The 18,310-nt window shown below is 45.4% G+C and overlaps 1 protein-coding gene and 1 pseudogene across 3 annotated transcripts in view; both read right to left on the bottom strand.

Annotated features, from left to right (window-relative positions):
- The window catches only part of samd12 (sterile alpha motif domain containing 12), a 394,516-nt gene that overhangs the window by 253,321 nt on the left and 122,885 nt on the right, over positions 1 to 18,310 (bottom strand). The gene's annotated exons all lie outside the window — the stretch shown is intronic.
- LOC139279560 (U2 spliceosomal RNA) lies at positions 16,194 to 16,432 on the bottom strand (annotated as a pseudogene).

The raw sequence follows: 18,310 nt of genomic DNA, 5'->3' as shown, positions 1-18,310 counted from the left end.
CAGAACTCATCACCCGCATCAGCTCAGCAGGACTCACCACCCCCAGCAGCCCAGCAAGGCCAGCTACACAGCAGCCCAGCCAGGGTCCAACAAACGACTCACCAAAACCAGCATTTGCACTGAGGCGATCAACCAGGGAAAGGAAGGCCCAGATCGATTCACATTGTAAATAGTTACACCATTGATTTTGTGGGGGAGTGTTGTTATGTGTAAACCTGCAAATACCATGTCTAACCACTAAAGGGCTTATCCCCTGGAGTCCCAAGGGATTCACATGTATATAAGGAGGCCTCACAGGCTGGAGAGGCACTCAGATCTGTAATAAAGGACTACAGTCACTCCTTACTTTGAGATTGCAATATCTAGTTTGACACTTTATTCAACACTTAACAAATTTAATGGCATTTGATTATAATAAATGAATGATGCGATGTTATGCATTCAGTTTGTGTACTCTTCTGTACTCTCATGTTAATCATATGTAACGTCTCTCGTTCACATTTATTGCAGTAGTGTTGCTCCTCGTACATATGCCTGTGCAGCGCAAGCACTCTCATGTCTCCCCTTCTCTTCTACTAACCTCAATTATGTTTCCCAGCTCCCCAGACGCAACGGGAGGTCTCTGCAGCACCTGTACCGCTGCAGGTCGTGCTCACCACGGGTGACGAACAGCAAACCGAGGAGGAGGAGGATGATTCTGAGCTAGAAGTGTCATCTGTAGTACCTGCGGCCACGTCATCCTCAACGGATGAAGTAGCGGGGCCAAGCGTCCAGAGCCCACGCCGACCCCACGGAGGTTGAGTCGGTGAGATAGGTATGCGCTGCGACGGGCAGATGTCAATGGGGACATGGTGTCAATGTCGAGGGCAAGCGTCGACATAGGTCGAGAGCTCCCCCAGGCATTTGGTGGCTTGACCAGGAACAGTGCCACACTGTCTGCCAGAATAACGGAGGGCATGGGGCGGATAATTGTGGCTATGGGACGAACAACCGACTCTATCGAAGCATTGCGGCATGCGATAGTTTCGGGATACGGCACTACACCCCAAGGTGCCGTACCACCAACCAGCACGACAGATACGAAAAAGGAGGAAAAATTTCCTTCTGACTTGGAAGACGTTTTTTCACAAACGTCTTCTCCTCAATCCACTGAGGTCATTCTGTCTACATCACCACCCCTACAGCAGCAGCCATTGAGGTGCTCTGCTGCAAGACATCGTGGTCCTGTTACTCGGGGATTACGTGGGAAACTAAAGGGGGTTACAAGAAGGAGGGGTCAATGAGGGAAGCGTGACCGCAGGTCTGGAGGGGGGGGGGAGCGTATATTATTGTTTCGTTGTTATTAAAAAAAAATTGTTGAATGTTGACTGTTTGAGATGATGGGAGGGTGTTCTTGTTATATTGTTGTGTTAAAAATTTTGGTCACTGTTCGGGTTTCGGGGCGGGGTGGGGGGTGTTATATATGTTTGTTAAAAAAAATTAAAAGTAGCTGTTAAGTTATTAAATTTTTAAATTTAAGTTTACAATTGTTGTCAAATGTCTTCTAATAACGTACAGTACAACATCAATACAAGGGTTGCAAACCATGGCCAGGCCAGGCAAGGATGAAACGTAATGCAATTGTAACTGTCACCAACGTAACTTCACGCAAAGCGTTCATTTATGAGCTGCTGACTCTAGAGTTTTGCAGCTGCGTAACTGCCACAGGGCTTTTCCAGTGGTGTTGCGGGGGGGGGGGGGGATGGGGTCATGGGTTCATCGCCAGGCTGATTGTCCTCCCCGAGATCCTCGTCTAAGGCCTAGACTTTCAGCACATTTCCGCCCATTTAGTCTATGGAGAGGATGGAGAGGTCAGAGTGGGAATGGAGTGGAGAATTAAAGTGACAGGTGACTGGAAGCTCAGGGTCACACTTGCGGACTGAACAGAGGTGCTCTGCAAAGGGGTCACCCAATCTATGCTTGGTCTCCCCAATGTAGAGGAGATCACATCGTGAGCAGCGAATATAGTATATTAAATTGAAAGAAGTACAAGTAAATCGCTGATTCACCTGGAAGGAGTAATTGGGACCCTGGATAGTGGGAAGGGAGGTAGTGGGAAGGGCAAGAGTTGCATCTCCTGCGCTTGCACGGAAAGGTGCCGTGGGAAGGGGGAGTGGTTGCTGGGGCCCATCATCTCTTTTGTGTCTCTAATCTCTCCTGTCTTCCACCCGATCACAGACCTTCCCTTTTGTTCTTTCTTCCACTCCCCCTTTGTGCTTGTTAAGAATATGTTCTTTCTGACCACTCTCCAGTTCTGCCGAAGGGTCACTGACCCGAAACGTTAACTCTACTTTCTCTTCACAGCTGCTCCCTGACCCGCTGAGATTTCCAGCATTTTCTGTTTTTATTACATTTATGTGTGAATTGCATGAAAGCCAGCATGGAATAACTACTGCAAACATTATTACATGTCAGAATTTTAATATAACTTTTGTGGAGCCCAGGTGTTTCAGTGGGGTTAGAATAACATTTGCATTTTGGGGACCCAAATTCAACTTTTGTGCAAAATGATAAAAACACTCTCAGGTACAAAATACTCTCAGGTACAAGTTGTTATCTGGAAGGAATTTGGGAAGTCTCTCTAGTTTCCAGTGCATGCAGGTTGACAATAACAATCAATAATTAAATACAAGCCAAGCAGTCACACACAAATAATTCATAGAATTAGCTTGTGGGCAGGCTTCTGCAGGCAGTTAAAAATACCTAAAAAACACAGTAGTACAACAAGATGCTCTTCCAACAACGAGGTCAATTTTAACAAAGGTGGATGAACTGAGTCAAAACTTCTCAATAATCATCTTGCTGAGCATGAAGTGTTGCCACAAAAAGCACAAGAGAAACAAATAGAAAATGTCTAGTAATCCCACAAGCCAAATATGAATCTCCAGGTACAAAGCATTTCTTACCTGGGCACAGAAAAACCCCATTTGGAGTGAAATTCATTTTTCACCGAATAAAAGGGAAGAATGCCTATGTGTCTTTCCGTAAGGAATAACTAACAAAATTATGGGAATGTATGGCTTCAAAGCAAGCAGTTTCAGAAAGTGGCAGCTGAGAGCGTGAGCCCCTAAGGCTGTGTTGCCTGCCCAGTGCCAGGGTTAAGGACATCTCCTCTGGGCTGGAGAGGAACTTGGAGTGGGAGGGGAAAGATCCAGTTGTCGTGGTCCACGTAGGTATCAATGACATAGGTAGGACAAAAGAGGTTATGCTGAGGGAATATGAGCAGCTAGGGGCTAAATTAAAAAGCAGAACCACAAAGGTAATAATCTCTGGATTATTACCTGAGCCAAGAGCAAATTTGCATAGGGTAAATACGATCAGAGAGATGAACGCATGGCTAAGAGACTGGTGTGGGAGAAATGAGTTTCGATTCATGGGGCACTGGCAACAGTACTGGGATAAGAGGGAGCTGTTCCGTTGGGATGGGCTTCACTTGAACTATGCTGGGACCAGTGTCCTGGCGAATCGAATAATTAGGGCTGTAGATAGGGCGTTAAATTAAATAGTGGAGGAGCAGGGTTCATGTGAGTGGAAAATTAAAAAGTCAGAGAAGGGAAAAAGCAACAGGATAGCTCAGATGAATATGTGGCTGGAGGAGTGGTGCAGAAGGGAGGGATTCAAATTCCTGGGACATTGGAACCGATTCTGGGGGAGGTGGGACCAGTCCAAACTGGATGGACTGCACCTGGGCAGGACCGGAACCAATGTCCTAGGGGGAGTGTTTGCTAGTGCTGTTGGGGAAGGGTTAAACTAATATGGCAGGGGGATGGGAATCTATGCAGGGAGACAGAGAGGAATAAAATGGAGACAGAAGCAAAAGATAGAAAGACGAAAAGTAAAAGTGGAGGGCAGAGAAATCCAAGGCAAAAATCAAAAAATGCCACATAGCAGCAAAATTCTAAAGGGGAAAGTGTGTTAAAAAGACAAGCCTGAAGGCTCTGTGCCTCAATGCGAGGAGTATTCGTAATAAAGTGGATGAATTAACTGCACAGGTTGCAATTAATGAATATGATATAATTGGTATCACGGAGACATGGCTCCAAGGTGACCATGGCTGGGAACTCAACATCCAGAGTTATTCAACATTCAGGGAGGATAGACAGAAAGGAAAAGGAGGTGGGATAACGTTGCTGGTTAAAGAGGAAATTAACGCACTAGTAAGGAAGGACATTAGCTTGGATGATGTGGCACCTGTATGGGTGGAGCTGCGGAATACCAAAGGGCAGAAAACGCTAGTGGGAGTTGTGTACAGACCACCAAACAGTAGTAGTGAGGTTGGGGACAGCATCAAACAAGAAATTAGTGATGCGTGCAATAAAGATACAGTAGTTATCATGGGCGATTTTAATCTACATATAGATTGGGCTAACTAAACTGGTAGCAATATGGTGGAGGAGGATTTCCTGGAGTATTAGGGATGGTTTCCGAGACCAATATGTCGAGGAACCAACTAGAGGGCTGACCATCCTAGACTGGGTGATATGTAATGAGAAAAGAGTAATTAGCAATCTTGTTGTGCGAGGCCCCTTGGGGAAGAGTGACCATAATATGGTAGAATTCATTATTAAAATGGAGAGTGACACAGTTAATTCAGAGACTAGGGTCCTGAACTTAAGGAAAGGTAACTTCGATGGTACCGAGACGTGAATTGGTTAGATTATACTACAAATGATACTTAAAGGGTTGACGGTGGATAGGCAATGGCAAACATTTAAAGATCACATAGATGAACTTCAACAATTGTACATCCCTGTCTGGAGTAAAAATAAAACGGGGAAGGTGGCTCAACCGTGGTTAACAAGGGAAATTAGGGATAGTGTTAAATCCAAGGAAGAGGCATATAAATTGGCCAGAAAAAGCAGCAAACATGAGGACTGGGAGAAATTTATAATTCAGCAGAGGAGGAGAAAGGGTTTAATTAGGAGGGGGAAAATAGAGTATGAGAGTAAGCTTGCCGGGAACATAAAAACTGACTGCAAAAGTTTCTATAGATATGTGAAGAGAAAAAGATCAGTGAAGACAAACCTATGTCCCTTGCAGTCAAATTCAGGTGAATTTATAATGGGGAACAAAGAAATGGCAGACCAGTTGGACAAATACTTTAGTTCTGTCTTCACAAAGGAAGACACAAATAAACTTCCAGAAATACTAAGGAACCGAGGGTCTAGTGAGAAGGAGGAACTGAAGGATATCCTTCTTAGGCGGGAAATTGTGTTAGGGAAATTGATGGGATTGAAGGCCGATAAGTCCCCGGGCCTGATAATCTGCATCCCAGAGTACTTAAGGAAGTGGCCCTAGAAATAATGGATGCATTGGTGATCATTTTCCAACAGCCTATCAACTCTGGATTAGTTCCTATGGACTGGAGGGTAGCTAATGTAACACCACTTTTTTAAAAAGAAGGGAGAGAGAAAACGGGTAATGATAGACTGGTTAGCTTGACATCAGTGGTGGGGAAAATGTTGGAATCAATTATTAAAGATGAAATAGCAGCGCATTTGGAAAGCAGTGACAGGATCGGTCCAAGTCAACATGGATTTATGAAAGGGAAATCATGCTTGACAAATCTTCTGGAATTTTTTGAGGATGTAACTGGTAGAGTGGACAAGGGATAACCAGTGCATGTGGTGTATTTGGACTTTCAAAAGGCTTTTGAAAAGGTCCCACTCAAGAGATTGGTGTGCAAAATTAAAGCACATGGTATTGGGGGAATTTATTGACGTGGATAGAGAACTGGTTGGCAGACAGGAAGCAGAGAGTCGGGATAAACGGGTCTTTTTCAGAATGGCAGGCAGTGACTAATGGGGTGCCGCAGGGCTCAGTGCTGGGACCCCAGCTATTTACAATATACATTTATGATTAGGATGAAGGAATTGAGTGTAATATCTTCAAGTTTGCAGATGACACTAAACTGGGTGGTGTTGTGAGCTGTGAGGAGGACGCTAAGAGGCTGCAGGGTGACTTGGACAGGTTAGGTGAGTGGGCAAATGCATGGCAGATGCGGTATAATGTGGATAAATGTGAGGTTATCCATTTTGGGGGCAAAAACACAAAGGCAGAATATTATCTGTATTGTGGCAGATTAGGAAAAGGGGAAGTGCAACGAGACCTGGGTGTCATGATACATCAGTCATTGAATGTTGGCATGCAGGTACAGCAGGTGGTGAAGAAGGCAAATGGTACTTTGGCCTTCATAGCTAGTGGTTTTGAGTATAGGAGCAGGGATGTCTTACTACAGTTGTTCTCCTAATCTGAGGAAGGATGTTCTTGCTATTGAGGGAGTGTAGCGACGTTTCACCAGACTGATTCCCGAGAAGGCAGGACTGACATATGAGGAGAGACTGGATCGACTGGGTCTTTATTCACTGGAGTTTAGAAGGATGAGAGGGGACTTCATAGAAACATATAAAATTCTGACGGGACTGGACAGGTTAGATGCAGGAAGAATGTTCCCGATGTTGGGGAAGTCCAGAACTAGGGGACACAGTCTAAGGATAAGGGGTAAGCCATTTAGGACTGAGATGAGGAGAAACTTCTTCACTCAGCGAGTTGTTAACCTGTGGAATTCCCTACCGCAGAGAGTTGTTAATGCCAGTTTAAGGGATATATTCAAGAGGGAGTTAGATATGGCCCTTACAGCTAAAGGGATCATGGTGTATGGAGAGAAAGCAGGAAAGGGGTACTGAGGTGAATGATCAGCCACGATCTTATTGAATGGTGGTGCAGGCTCGAATGGCCTACTTCTGCACCTATTTTCTAAGTTTCTATTTGCCCACTCACCTAACCTGTCCACGTCATGCTGCAGCCTCTTAGCATCCTCCTCACAGCTCACACTGCCACCCAGGTTAGTGTTATCTGCACTCTTGGAGATATTATGGATAAGGTCAAGAACAAGCCTGGAATAAAAGTTCTGAATTGGGGAGAAGCTAATTTTGCTAAGTTAAGGAGTGATTTGGCCATGGTGGACTGGAAACAGTTACTTCTAGGTAAATTAGTGTTGGAACAGTGGGAGGCATTTAAGGAGGAGATCCGGAAGGCTTCGGCCAAACATGTGCCTTTAAAGAAAAAGGTTGGGAAAAATAATTCTAATGCCCTCTGGATGTCTAGGGACCTGCAGGAGAGGATTAAGAATAAAAGGGACGCTCATGTCATATATCAACAGGTAAATACTATAGAATCTTTAGAGGAATATGGAAAGTTAAGAGGCAAAATTAAAATGGATATTAGGAATGCTAAGAGAGAGCATAAGAAATTCTTGGCCAGTAAAATTATGGAAAACTCTAAGATGTTCTATAAATATATTAAGAGTAAAAGGTAGCTAAAGAATGGGTAGGGCCTATTAGAGACCATGAGGGTAATCTTTGTGTGAAGCGGAAGATGTTGGGAAGGTTATTAACGAATACTTTATATCTGTTTTGGCAATGCAGATACTGCTATCGCGGAGGAGTGTGATATTCTGGATGAAATAAATATAATGAGAGAGGAAGTATTAAGGGGTTTAGCAGCTTTGAAAGTAGATAAGTCCCCAGGCCTGGATGAAATGCATCCCAGGCTGTTGAGCGAAGTAAAAGAGGAAATAGCAGAAGCCTTGACCATCATTTTCTAGTCCTCTTTGGATCTAGGCATGGTGCCGGAGGATTGGAGGACTGCTAATGTAGTACCCTTGTTTAAGAAGGGAGAAAGGGACTTGCCGAGTAATTACAGGCCAATAGCCTAACCTCAGTGGTGGGAAAATTATTGGAAAAAATCCTCAAAGACAGGATACATCTGCATTTGGAAAGGCAAGGATTAATTAGGGACAGTCAGTACAGATTTGTTAAGGGAAGATCGTGTTTGACTAACCTGATTGAATTTTTTGAGGAGGTAACCAAGAGGGTCGATGAGGGTAGGGCGTACGATGTAGTATATATGGACTTTAGCAAAGCTTTTGATAAGGTCCTACATGGTAGACTAGTCAAGAAGGTTAAAGCCCATGGGATCCAGGGCAAAGTGTCAAGTTGGATCCAAAATTGGCTTGGAGGAAGGAAGCAAAGGGTAATGATTGATGGATGTTTTTGTGACTGGAAGAATGTTTGCAGTAGGGTTCTGCAGGGCTCAGTACTGGGTCCCTTGCTTTTTGTGGTATATATCAACGATTTAGATTTGAATATAGGGGGTATGATTAAGAAGTTTGCAGACAACACTAAAATTGGCTGTGTGTTGATAATGAAGAGGAAAGTCATGGGCTGCAGGAGGATATCAATCCACTGGTCAAGTGGGCAGAGCAATGGCAAATGGAATTTAATTCAGAGAAGTGTGAGGTGATGCACTTTGGGAGGGCAACGAAGGAAAGGATATACACATTAACCAGTAGGCCACTTAATAGTGTAGATGAACAAAGGAACCTTGGAGTGCTTGTCCACAGATCCCTGAAAGTAGCAGGCCAAGTGGATAAGGTAGTTAAGAAGGCATATGGAATGCTTGCCTTTATCGGCAGAGCCATAGAATATAAGAGCAGGGAGGTTATGCTTAAATCGTATAATATTTTGGTTAGGCCTCAGCTGGAGTATTGCATGCAGTTCTGGTTGGCGTATTATAGGAAGGACGTGATTGCACTGGAGAGGGTGCAGAGATTTACTAGGGTGCTGCCTGGAATGGAGAATCATAGTTATGAGGACAGATTGGATAGGCTAGGTTTGTTCTCATTGGCACAGAGGAGGTTGAGAGGAGACCTCATTGAGATGTACAAAATATTAAGGGGCCTGGACATAGTGCATAGTAAGGGTCTATTTCCATTGGTGGATGGGTCTTTTACGAGGGGGCATAGTTTTAAGATGGCTGGTGGCAGGTTTAGAGGGGATTTGATGGGGGCTTCTTTGCACAGAGGGTTGTGGGGATCTGGAACTCGTTGGCTGGAAGAGTGGTGGATGCACAAACCCTTAACACTTTTAAGAGATGGTTGGATGGGCACTTAAAGTGCAGTAACCTGCAGGGTTACAGACCTAGAGCTGGTAATTAGGATTAGACTGGATGGCCTTTTGTTGGACGGAGGAAATATAATGTTAAGTACTGCAGAGAATAGAATATGGCCAGGGTGATCTCCTGGACTAGTTTCGATCGCCTGGATTGGTCGGAGAGGAGCTTTCCCAGATTTTATCTCCCTAAATTGGCCTGGGTTTTTATCCGGTTTTTGCCTATCCCAGGAGATCACATGGCTCCGGTTGGGGTGGCGTTGTAGAATGTGTTAGTATAAGGGGTGTCGCAGTTGTGGTGAGGCAGATTGGTTGGGCTGGGTGCTCTTTGCCTTTCTGTCATTGTTCATAGGTTTATATGTAACCTTTAGCGCTGCTGGCCAAGGGCCGCGTGGCTTTTTGTCGGCCGTAGCGGACACGATGGGCCGGAATGGCCTCCTTCTGTGCTGTAAATTTCTATGTTTCTATGTTTCTAAGAGGTTCTACAGGTATATAAAAAGGAAGAGAGTAGCTAAAGTAAACATTGGTCCCTTACAAGATGAGATTGGGGAATTAATAATGGGAAACAGCCTTCCGACACACGTTTCAAGCTTTGCTTGATGGTCTGAACTGCCCGTTCTGCCTGGCTGTTGGATGCAGGCTCGAACAGCGCAGATGTGACATGTTTGATCCCGTTGCGGGTCATGAATTCTTTGAATTCAGCACTGGTGAAGCATGGCCCATTGTTGCTGACTAGGACATCAGGCAGGCCGTGCGTGGCAAACATAGCTCATAGACTTTCAATGGTGACCATGGACGTGCTTACAGACATTATTACACATTCAATCCATGTTGTGTAAGCGTCCACGGCAACCAAAAACATTTTGCCTCGGAATGGGCCCGCATAGTCTACATGGATCCTCGACCACGGTTTGGATGGCCAGGACCATAAACTTAGCGGTGCCTCTCTGGGTGCATTGCTCAACTGAGAGCAAGTGTTGCATTGGCGCACACATGACTCCAAATCTGAGTCGATGTCAGGCTACCACACATGGGATCTGGCTATGGCTTTCATCATCACGATACCTGGGTGGGTGCTGTGCAGTTCACAAATGAATGTGTCTCTGCCTTTCTTGGGCAAGACTACGCAATTGCCCCACAAAAGACATAGAAACATAGAAACATAGAAAATAGGTGCAGGAACAGGCCATTCAGCCCTTCTAGCCTGCACCGCCATTCAATGAGTTCATGGCTGAACATGCAACTTCAGTACCCCCTTCCTACTTTCACGCCATACCCCTTGATCCCCCGAGTAGTAAGGACTTCATCGAACTCCCTTTTGAATATATTTAGTGAATTGGCCTCAACTACTTTCTGTGGTAGAGAATTCCACAGGTTCACCACTCTCTGGCTGAAGAAGTTTCTCCTTATCTCGGTCCTAAATGGCTTACCCCTTATCCTTAGACTGTGACCTCTGGTTCTGGACTTCCCCAACATTGGGAACATTCTTCCTGCATCCAACCTGTCCAAACCCGTCAGAATTTTAAACGTTTCTATGAGGTCCCCTCTCACTCTTCTGAACTCCAGTGAATACAAGCCCAGTTGATCCAGTCTTTCTTGATAGGTCAGTCCCACCATCCCGGGAATCAGTCTGGTGAATCTTCGCTGCACTCCCTCAATAGCAAGAATGTCCTTCCTCAAGTTAGGAGACCAAAACTGTACACAATACTCCAGGTGTGGCCTCACCAAGGCCCTGTACAACTGTAGCAACACCTCCCTGCCCCTGTATTCAAATCCCCTTGCTATGAAGGCCAACATGCCATTTGCTTTCTTAACCGCCTGCTGTACCTGCATGCCAACCTTCAATGACTGATGTACCATGACACCCAGGTCTCGTTGCACCTTCCCTTTTCCTAATCTGTCACCATTCAGATAATAGTCTGTCTCTCTGTTTTTACCACCAAAGTGGATAACCTCACATTTATCCACATTATACTTCATCTGCCACGCATTTGCCCACTCACCTAACCTATCCAAGTCACTCTGCAGCCTCATAGCATCCTCCTCGCAGCTCACACTGCCACCCAACTTAGTGTCATCCGAAAATTTGGAGATACTACATTTAATCCCCTCGTCTAAATCATTAATGTACAATGTAAACAACTGGGGCCCCAGCACAGAACCCTGCGGTACCCCACTAGTCACTGCCTGCCATTCCGAAAAGTACCCATTTACTCCTACTCTTTGCTTCCTGTCTGACAACCAGTTCTCAATCCACGTCAGCACACTACCCCCAATCCCATGTGCTTTAACTTTGCACATTAATCTCCTGTGTGGGACCTTGTCGAAAGCCTTCTGAAAGTCCAAATATACCACATCAACTGGTACTCCTTTGTCCACTTTATTGGAAACATCCTCAAAAAATTCCAGAAGATTTGTCAAGCATGATCTCCCTTTCACAAATCCATGCTGACTTGGACCTATCATGTCACCATTTTCCAAATGCGCTGCTATGACATCCTTAATAATTGATTCCATCATTTTACCCACTACTGAGGTCAGGCTGACCGGTCTATAATTCCCTGCTTTCTCTCTCCCTCCTTTTTTAAAAAGTGGGGTTACATTGGCTACCCTCCACTCGATAGGAACTGATCCAGAGTCAATGGAATGTTGGAAAATGACTGTCAATGCATCCGCTATTTCCAAGGCCACCTCCTTAAGTACTCTGGGATGCAGTCCATCAGGCCCTGGGGATTTATCGGCCTTCAATCCCATCAATTTCCCCAACACAATTTCCCGACTAATAAAGATTTCCCTCAGTTCCTACTCCTTACTAGACCCTCTGACCACTTTTATATCCGGAAGGTTGTTGGTGTCCTCCTTAGTGAATACTGAACCAAAGTACTTGTTCAATTGGTCTGCCATTTCTTTGTTCCCCGTTATGACTTCCCCTGATTCTGACTGCAGGGGACCTACGTTTGTCTTTACTAACCTTTTTCTCTTTACATACCTATAGAAACTTTTGCAATCCGCCTTAATGTTCCCTGCAAGCTTCTTCTCGTACTCCATTTTCCCTGCCCTAATCAAACCCTTTGTCCTCCTCTGCTGAGTTCTAAATTTCTCCCAGTCCCCAGGTTTGCTGCTATTTCTGGCCAATTTGTATGCCATTTCCTTGGCTTTAATACTATCCCTGATTTCCCTAGATAGCCACGGTTGAGCCACCTTCCCTTTTTTATTTTTACGCCAGACAGGAATGTACAATTGTTGTAATTCATCCATGCGGTCTCTAAATATCTGCCATTGCCCATCCACAGTCAACCCCTTCAGTATCATTAGCCAATCTATCTTAGCCAATTCATGCCTCATACCTTCAAAGTTACCCTTCTTTAAGTTCTGGACCATGGTCTCTGAATTAACTGTTTCATTCTCCATCCTAATGCAGAATTCCACCATATTATGGTCACTCTTCCCCAAGGGGCCTCGCACAATGAGATTGCTAATTAATCCTCCTCATTACACAACACCCAGTCTGAGATGGCCTCCCCCCTAGTTGGTTCCTCGACATATTGGTCTAGAAAACCATCCCTTATGCACTCCAGGAAATCCTCCTCCATCGTATTGCTTCCAGTTTGGCTGGCCCAATCTATGTGCATATTAAAGTCACCCATTATAACTGCTGCACCTTTATTGCATGCACTCCTAATTTCCTGTTTGATGCCCTCCCCAACATCACTACTACTGTTTGGAGGTCTGTACACAACTCCCACTAACGATTTTTTCCCTTTAGTGTTCTGCAGCTCTACCCATATAGATTCCACATCATCCAAGCTAATGTCTTTCCTAACTATTGCATTAATCTCCTCTTTAACCAGCAATGCTACCCCACCTCCTTTTCCTTTTATTCTATCCTTCCTGAATGTTGAATACCCCTGGATGTTGAGTTCCCAGCCCTGATCATCCTGGAGCCACGTCTCCGTAATCCCAATCACATCATATTTGTTAGCATCTATTTGCACAGTTAATTCATCCACCTTATTGCGGATACTCCTTGCATTAAGACACAAAGCCTTCAGGCCGCTTTCAGGGACAGCTCATCTTTGCGTCTGTGGAATGGGTTAATCGCTTCCTGTATCTCCACTGGGACACTGGACCAGCTCTCATGGAGGACACAGTTTTTTTTACCAGGTACAATAAAGGATCCTGGCTGGTCCAGGTCCTGATCTGGCGGGCCGTAACGGGGGATTTCTCATTCTCAAATGCCTCCATGACCATGAGCAAGTCTGCTGGCTGTGCCATTTCCACCCCGGTGGTGGACAATGGTAGCTGACTGAGAGCATCTGCGCAGTTCTCTGTGCTCGGTCTGTGGCGAATTACATAGTTGTATGCCGACAGCGTGAGCGCCCATCTTTGGATAAGGGCAGACGCATTGGTATTAATCCCTTTGCTCTTCGAGAATAGCGATATGAGTGGCTTGTGGTCAGTTTCAAGCTCAAACTTGAGGCCAAATAAGTACTGGTGCATTTTTTTTACCCCGTAAACGCACACCAGAGCCTCCATTTCAACCATGCTGTAGGCCCTTTCGGCCTTCAACAAACTCCTGGATGCATACGCAACTGGTTGCAAAATTCCCGATTCATTAGCCTGTTGTAACACACACCCGACCCCGTATGACGACACATCGCAAGCTAACAATCGTTTACATGGGTTATTCAGCACAAGCAGTTTGTTAGAACACAATAAATTTCCGTCTTTCTTATAGGCAGCATCTTGTGAATTCCCCCATACCCAGTCATCTCCCTTGCGCAGTAGCGCATGTAGGGGTTCTAGCAGGGTGCTTAACCCAAGTAGGAAATTACCGAAGCAGTTAAGGAATCCCAGGAATGACTGCAGCTCCATCACATTCTGTGGTTGCAGTGCATTCTTGATGGCCTCCATCTTGGCGTCGGTGGGTCTGATGCTGTCTGCTGCGATTCTCCTTCCTAAGAATTCGACGTCCTGTGCCGGGAAAACACACCGAGCGTTTCAACCTGGGCTCCACGCAATCCAATTGACGAAAAACCTCCTCCAGATTCTTCAGGTGCTCCATGGTGTCCCAACCTGTGACCAATACATCGTCCTGGAAAACCACTGTGCAAGGAACCGACTTTAGCAGGCTCTCCATGTTCCGCTGGAAGATCGCTGTGGCCGACCGAATCCCGAACGGGCACCGGTTGGAGATAAACAGACCTTTGTGCGTGTTGATGCAGGTGAGGCCTTTCAAAGATTCCTCTAGCTCCTGCGTCATGTAGGCCGAGGTCAGGTCCAGCTTGGTGAACGTCTTCCCTCCAGCCAGGGTCGCGAATAGATCATCTGTCTTGGTAGCAGATACTGGTCCCGCAGTGAAAAACGGTTAATCATTACTTTATAGTCCCCGCAAATTCTAACCGTACCGTCCTCCTTGAGTACCGGGACAATCGGACTGGCCCAGTCGTTGAATTCCACCAGCGCGATGATGCCTTCACGTTGCAGCCTGTCCAGCTCGATTTCCACTTTTTCACGCATCATGTATGGGACCGCCCGAGTTGGATCGCGTACCGGGAGCCAAATGGATCTGCACTTTCGTCCCCGAGAAGCTTCCAATACCTGGCTCAAATACCGAAGGGAATTTGCTTAGAACCTGGGTACATGCGGTGTCATCGACGGACAAGAGCGCTCGGATGTTATCGCAGTTCCAGCGGATTTTCCCCAGCCAGCTTCTGCCAAACACCGTAGAGCCATCCCGTGGCACAATCCACAGCAGGAGTTTGTGTACTGCTCCATCATAGGAGACTTTGACTTCTGCACTGCCAATTACAGGGATTAGTTCCTTTGTGTAAGTCCTTAGTTTGGTGTGAATGGGGCTGAGCTTGGGCTTGTGTGCCTTCTTTCCCCACAGCCTGTCGAAGGCCATTTTACTCATTATGGACTGACTTGCCCCCGTGCCCAGCCCCATAGACACTGCAATACCATTCAATTCAACTTTCAACATTATTGGTGGGCATTTCATCGTGAACGTGTGTGTCCCGTACACCTCTGCCTTCTCTGTACGAGTTTCCAATTCCGTCTGATCCACTGTGGATCGATCTTCCTCTGCAGGGTTGTTTGCATGGTTTGCAGGGTTTGCTGCTCGCCTGCACATTCGTTGGAGGTGTCCCATTGTTCTGTAGCCATTGCACGCTTAGTGCTTAAAGCGGCATTGATGGGGCCAATGATCACCCCCGCAACGCCAACAGGGTGTTAACTGCCTCGCATTAACAGATGATGGCGGACTCTGGGTCAATTGAGGTCGGGCCACAGCAGCCGGCGTTTACGTTTTGCCATGTACATTTCTGCTTGAGACCGACGTTACTTTATACACAGTACTGTCCGAAACTTCTTTGTTCTGAGAAATCTGCTTGGTGTTATCGTTGATGGACATAAATGCCTGGGCTATCGTTATGGCTTTACTCAGATTCGGAGTTTCTACAGTCAACAGTTTGCGAAGGATTGTCTCATGTCCAATGCCCAGTACAGAAAAGTCTCTGAGCATTTGTTCTAGGAATCCCTCAAACTCAGAATGTCCTGCAAGGCGCCTTAGTTCAGTGACGTAGCTCGCCACTTCCTGGCCCTCCGATCGTTGACATGTGTAGAACCAATATCTCGCCATCAAAACGCTTCCCTTAGGATTTTGGTGTTCCCGGACCAGCGTACACAGATCTTCGTTGGATTTCTCTGTTGGTTTAGCCGGGGCCAGGAAATTCTTCATGAGGCCATAGGTTGTTGCCCCACAGACAATTAGGAGGATCGCCCTTTGTTTGATGGCATTCTCATTCCCTTCCAGCTCGTTGGCCACAAAGTATTTGTCGAGTCTCTCCACGAAGGTTTCCCAATCGTCCCCCTCTGAGAACTTCTCCAGGATGCCGATTGTTCTTTGCATTTTCGCACGGTTGCTCGTTATTTCATCGCCAATTGTTATACTCATGATAAATGGTCAGATCAAGTACTGTGTGTAATGAACAAGTGTGACCTTAGCTCCTTTATTGTAGTTCCAGAGTGCAGGTACCTCGTGGGTGGCCTACTTATTTACTGTGCTCCCAAGGGATTTTTTTTTTTTTTTGAAATTCGTAGCCAATCGTTCCAATTCTTTGTCAAATCACAAACGCCAGAGGTCACCTTGGGCCCATTCAAGGATCACTCTGCGCCAATGCTCTTAGCCAAAAGGCCTAGAGCCACTGCACCGTTCCTGGAAGTACTGCAATACCAGGTTCGTGCCATGGAGGTGGATGGGGCAGGCCCCCCACACACCTCCGTGGAGGTGGATGGGTCAAGCCACCCCACCCACCTCCTATTTCCAAAAAATCAAGCATATACCTTCCTGATCCAGGGAGAACCACCTTGGGGTTATGGTGGTTACTCCCCTGTCAGGTCAGTTACGCATGATCTTAGCCAAAAGGCCGAAAAGCGACTACTGTGCTCCCAAGGGATGCTGGGATCCCTTGGGACTCCAACAGGTAGGCCCTCTGGTGGACAGGTGTGATGCAGGGTATAAGGAGTTAAATACATAACAGAGTCAGCATGGTTTTATGAAAGGAAAATCATGTTTGACAAATTTGCTTTAGTTCTTTGAGAATGTAACGAGCGTGGTGGATAAAGGGGAACCAGTAGATGTAGTGTATTTGAATTTCCAGAAGGCATTTGATAAGGTGCCACATAAAAGGTTACTGCACAAGACAAAAGCTCACAGGATTGTGGATAATTTATTAGCATGGATAGAGGATTGGCTAACTAACGGAAAACAGAGATAGGGATAAATAGGTCATTTTCAGGTTGGCAAACTGTAACTAATAGGGTGCCACAGGGATCTGTACTGGGGCCTCAACTATTTACAATCTATATTAATGACTTCGATGAAGGGACCGAGTGTAATGTAGCCAAATTTGCTGATGATACAAAGATAGGTGGGAAAGCAAGTTATAAAGAGGACACAAAGAATCTGCAAAGGGATATTGATAGGCAGTGGGCAAAAATTTGGCAGATGGATTATAATATGGGAAAATGTGAGGTTATCCACTTTGGTAGGAAAAATAAAAATGCAAATTATTATTTGAATGGAGAGAGATTACAAAATGTTGTGGTACAGAGGGATCTGCGGGACCTTGTACATGAAACACAAAAAGTTAGTATGCAGGTACAGCAAGTAATCAGGAAGGCAAATGGAATGTTGGCCTTTATTGCAAGGTGGATGGAGTATAAAAGTAGGGAAGACTTGGTACAACTGTGCAGGGCATTGGTGAGACCATACCTGGAGTACTGTGTACAGTTTTGCTCTCCTTATTTAAGGAGGGATATATTTGCATTGGAGACAGTTCAGAAAAGGTTCACTATGTTGATTCCTGAGATGAAGGGGTTGTCATATGAAGACAGGTTGAGCAGATTGGGCCTATACTCATTGGAGTTTAGAAGAATGAAAGGTGATCTTATTGAAATGTATAAGATTATGAGGGGGCTTGACAGGGTAGATGTAGAGAGGATGCTCCCTCTCGTGGGGGAATCTAGAACTAGGAGGCATAGTTTCAGAATAAGAGGTCGCCCATTTAAAACTTCGATGATGAGAAATTTCTTCTCTCAGAGGGCCATGAATCTTTGGAATTCTCTACCGCAGAGAGCTGTGGAGGCTGTGTCATTGAATGTATTTAAGGTGGAAATAGACAGATTTTTGAATGATAAGGGAGTCAAGGGTTATGGAGAGCGGGCAGGGAAGTGGAGTTGAGACCAAGGATCAGATCAGCTATGATATTGAATGGTGGAGCAAGCTCAAGGGGCCAAATGGCCTACTCCTGCTCCTTTTTCTTATGTTCTTATAATGTATTCGCAGGTCAGCAATGATAGAGAAAAACAGGCATTATTTTAACTGTTTGTCAATGGGAATTTTACTTCCAGATACAGCACAAACACAGCAAAATACACTTTTCAGGTTGAATATTTCAGAGAATCATTACAAATAAATAGTAACTGTGAAGATTTTATACAATAAAAGTAGATTCTACCAAAAGCTTTATCAAAGTAGTAAAATATGAATTGAGAATAGATGCAGCATGGTGAATTGAAGCACCAATGCAGAGCACCAGAATAGGAGGTTGCACTCACAATCCTCAGTCGGTGTACCTAATATCACCCATGACTGAATACAGGGAGGTGACTGAATACAGGGAGGGGGGAATAGCAGGGTCAGCATCTGCAACTCCTTCTGACCAATGCAATAGTGGTTAAAAAAATAGACTAGGCACCTGCCCTCTTAACACAATTGTTGCATAGTCTGTTAGGGACTGGGAGAAAAAAAACCT

This window comes from Pristiophorus japonicus, chromosome 1, assembly GCF_044704955.1.
Source record: "Pristiophorus japonicus isolate sPriJap1 chromosome 1, sPriJap1.hap1, whole genome shotgun sequence".
Classification (NCBI taxonomy): domain Eukaryota; kingdom Metazoa; phylum Chordata; class Chondrichthyes; family Pristiophoridae; genus Pristiophorus; species Pristiophorus japonicus.
Note: the sequence above shows the minus strand (reverse complement) of the source record. Positions and strands in the feature narration are given on the sequence as shown.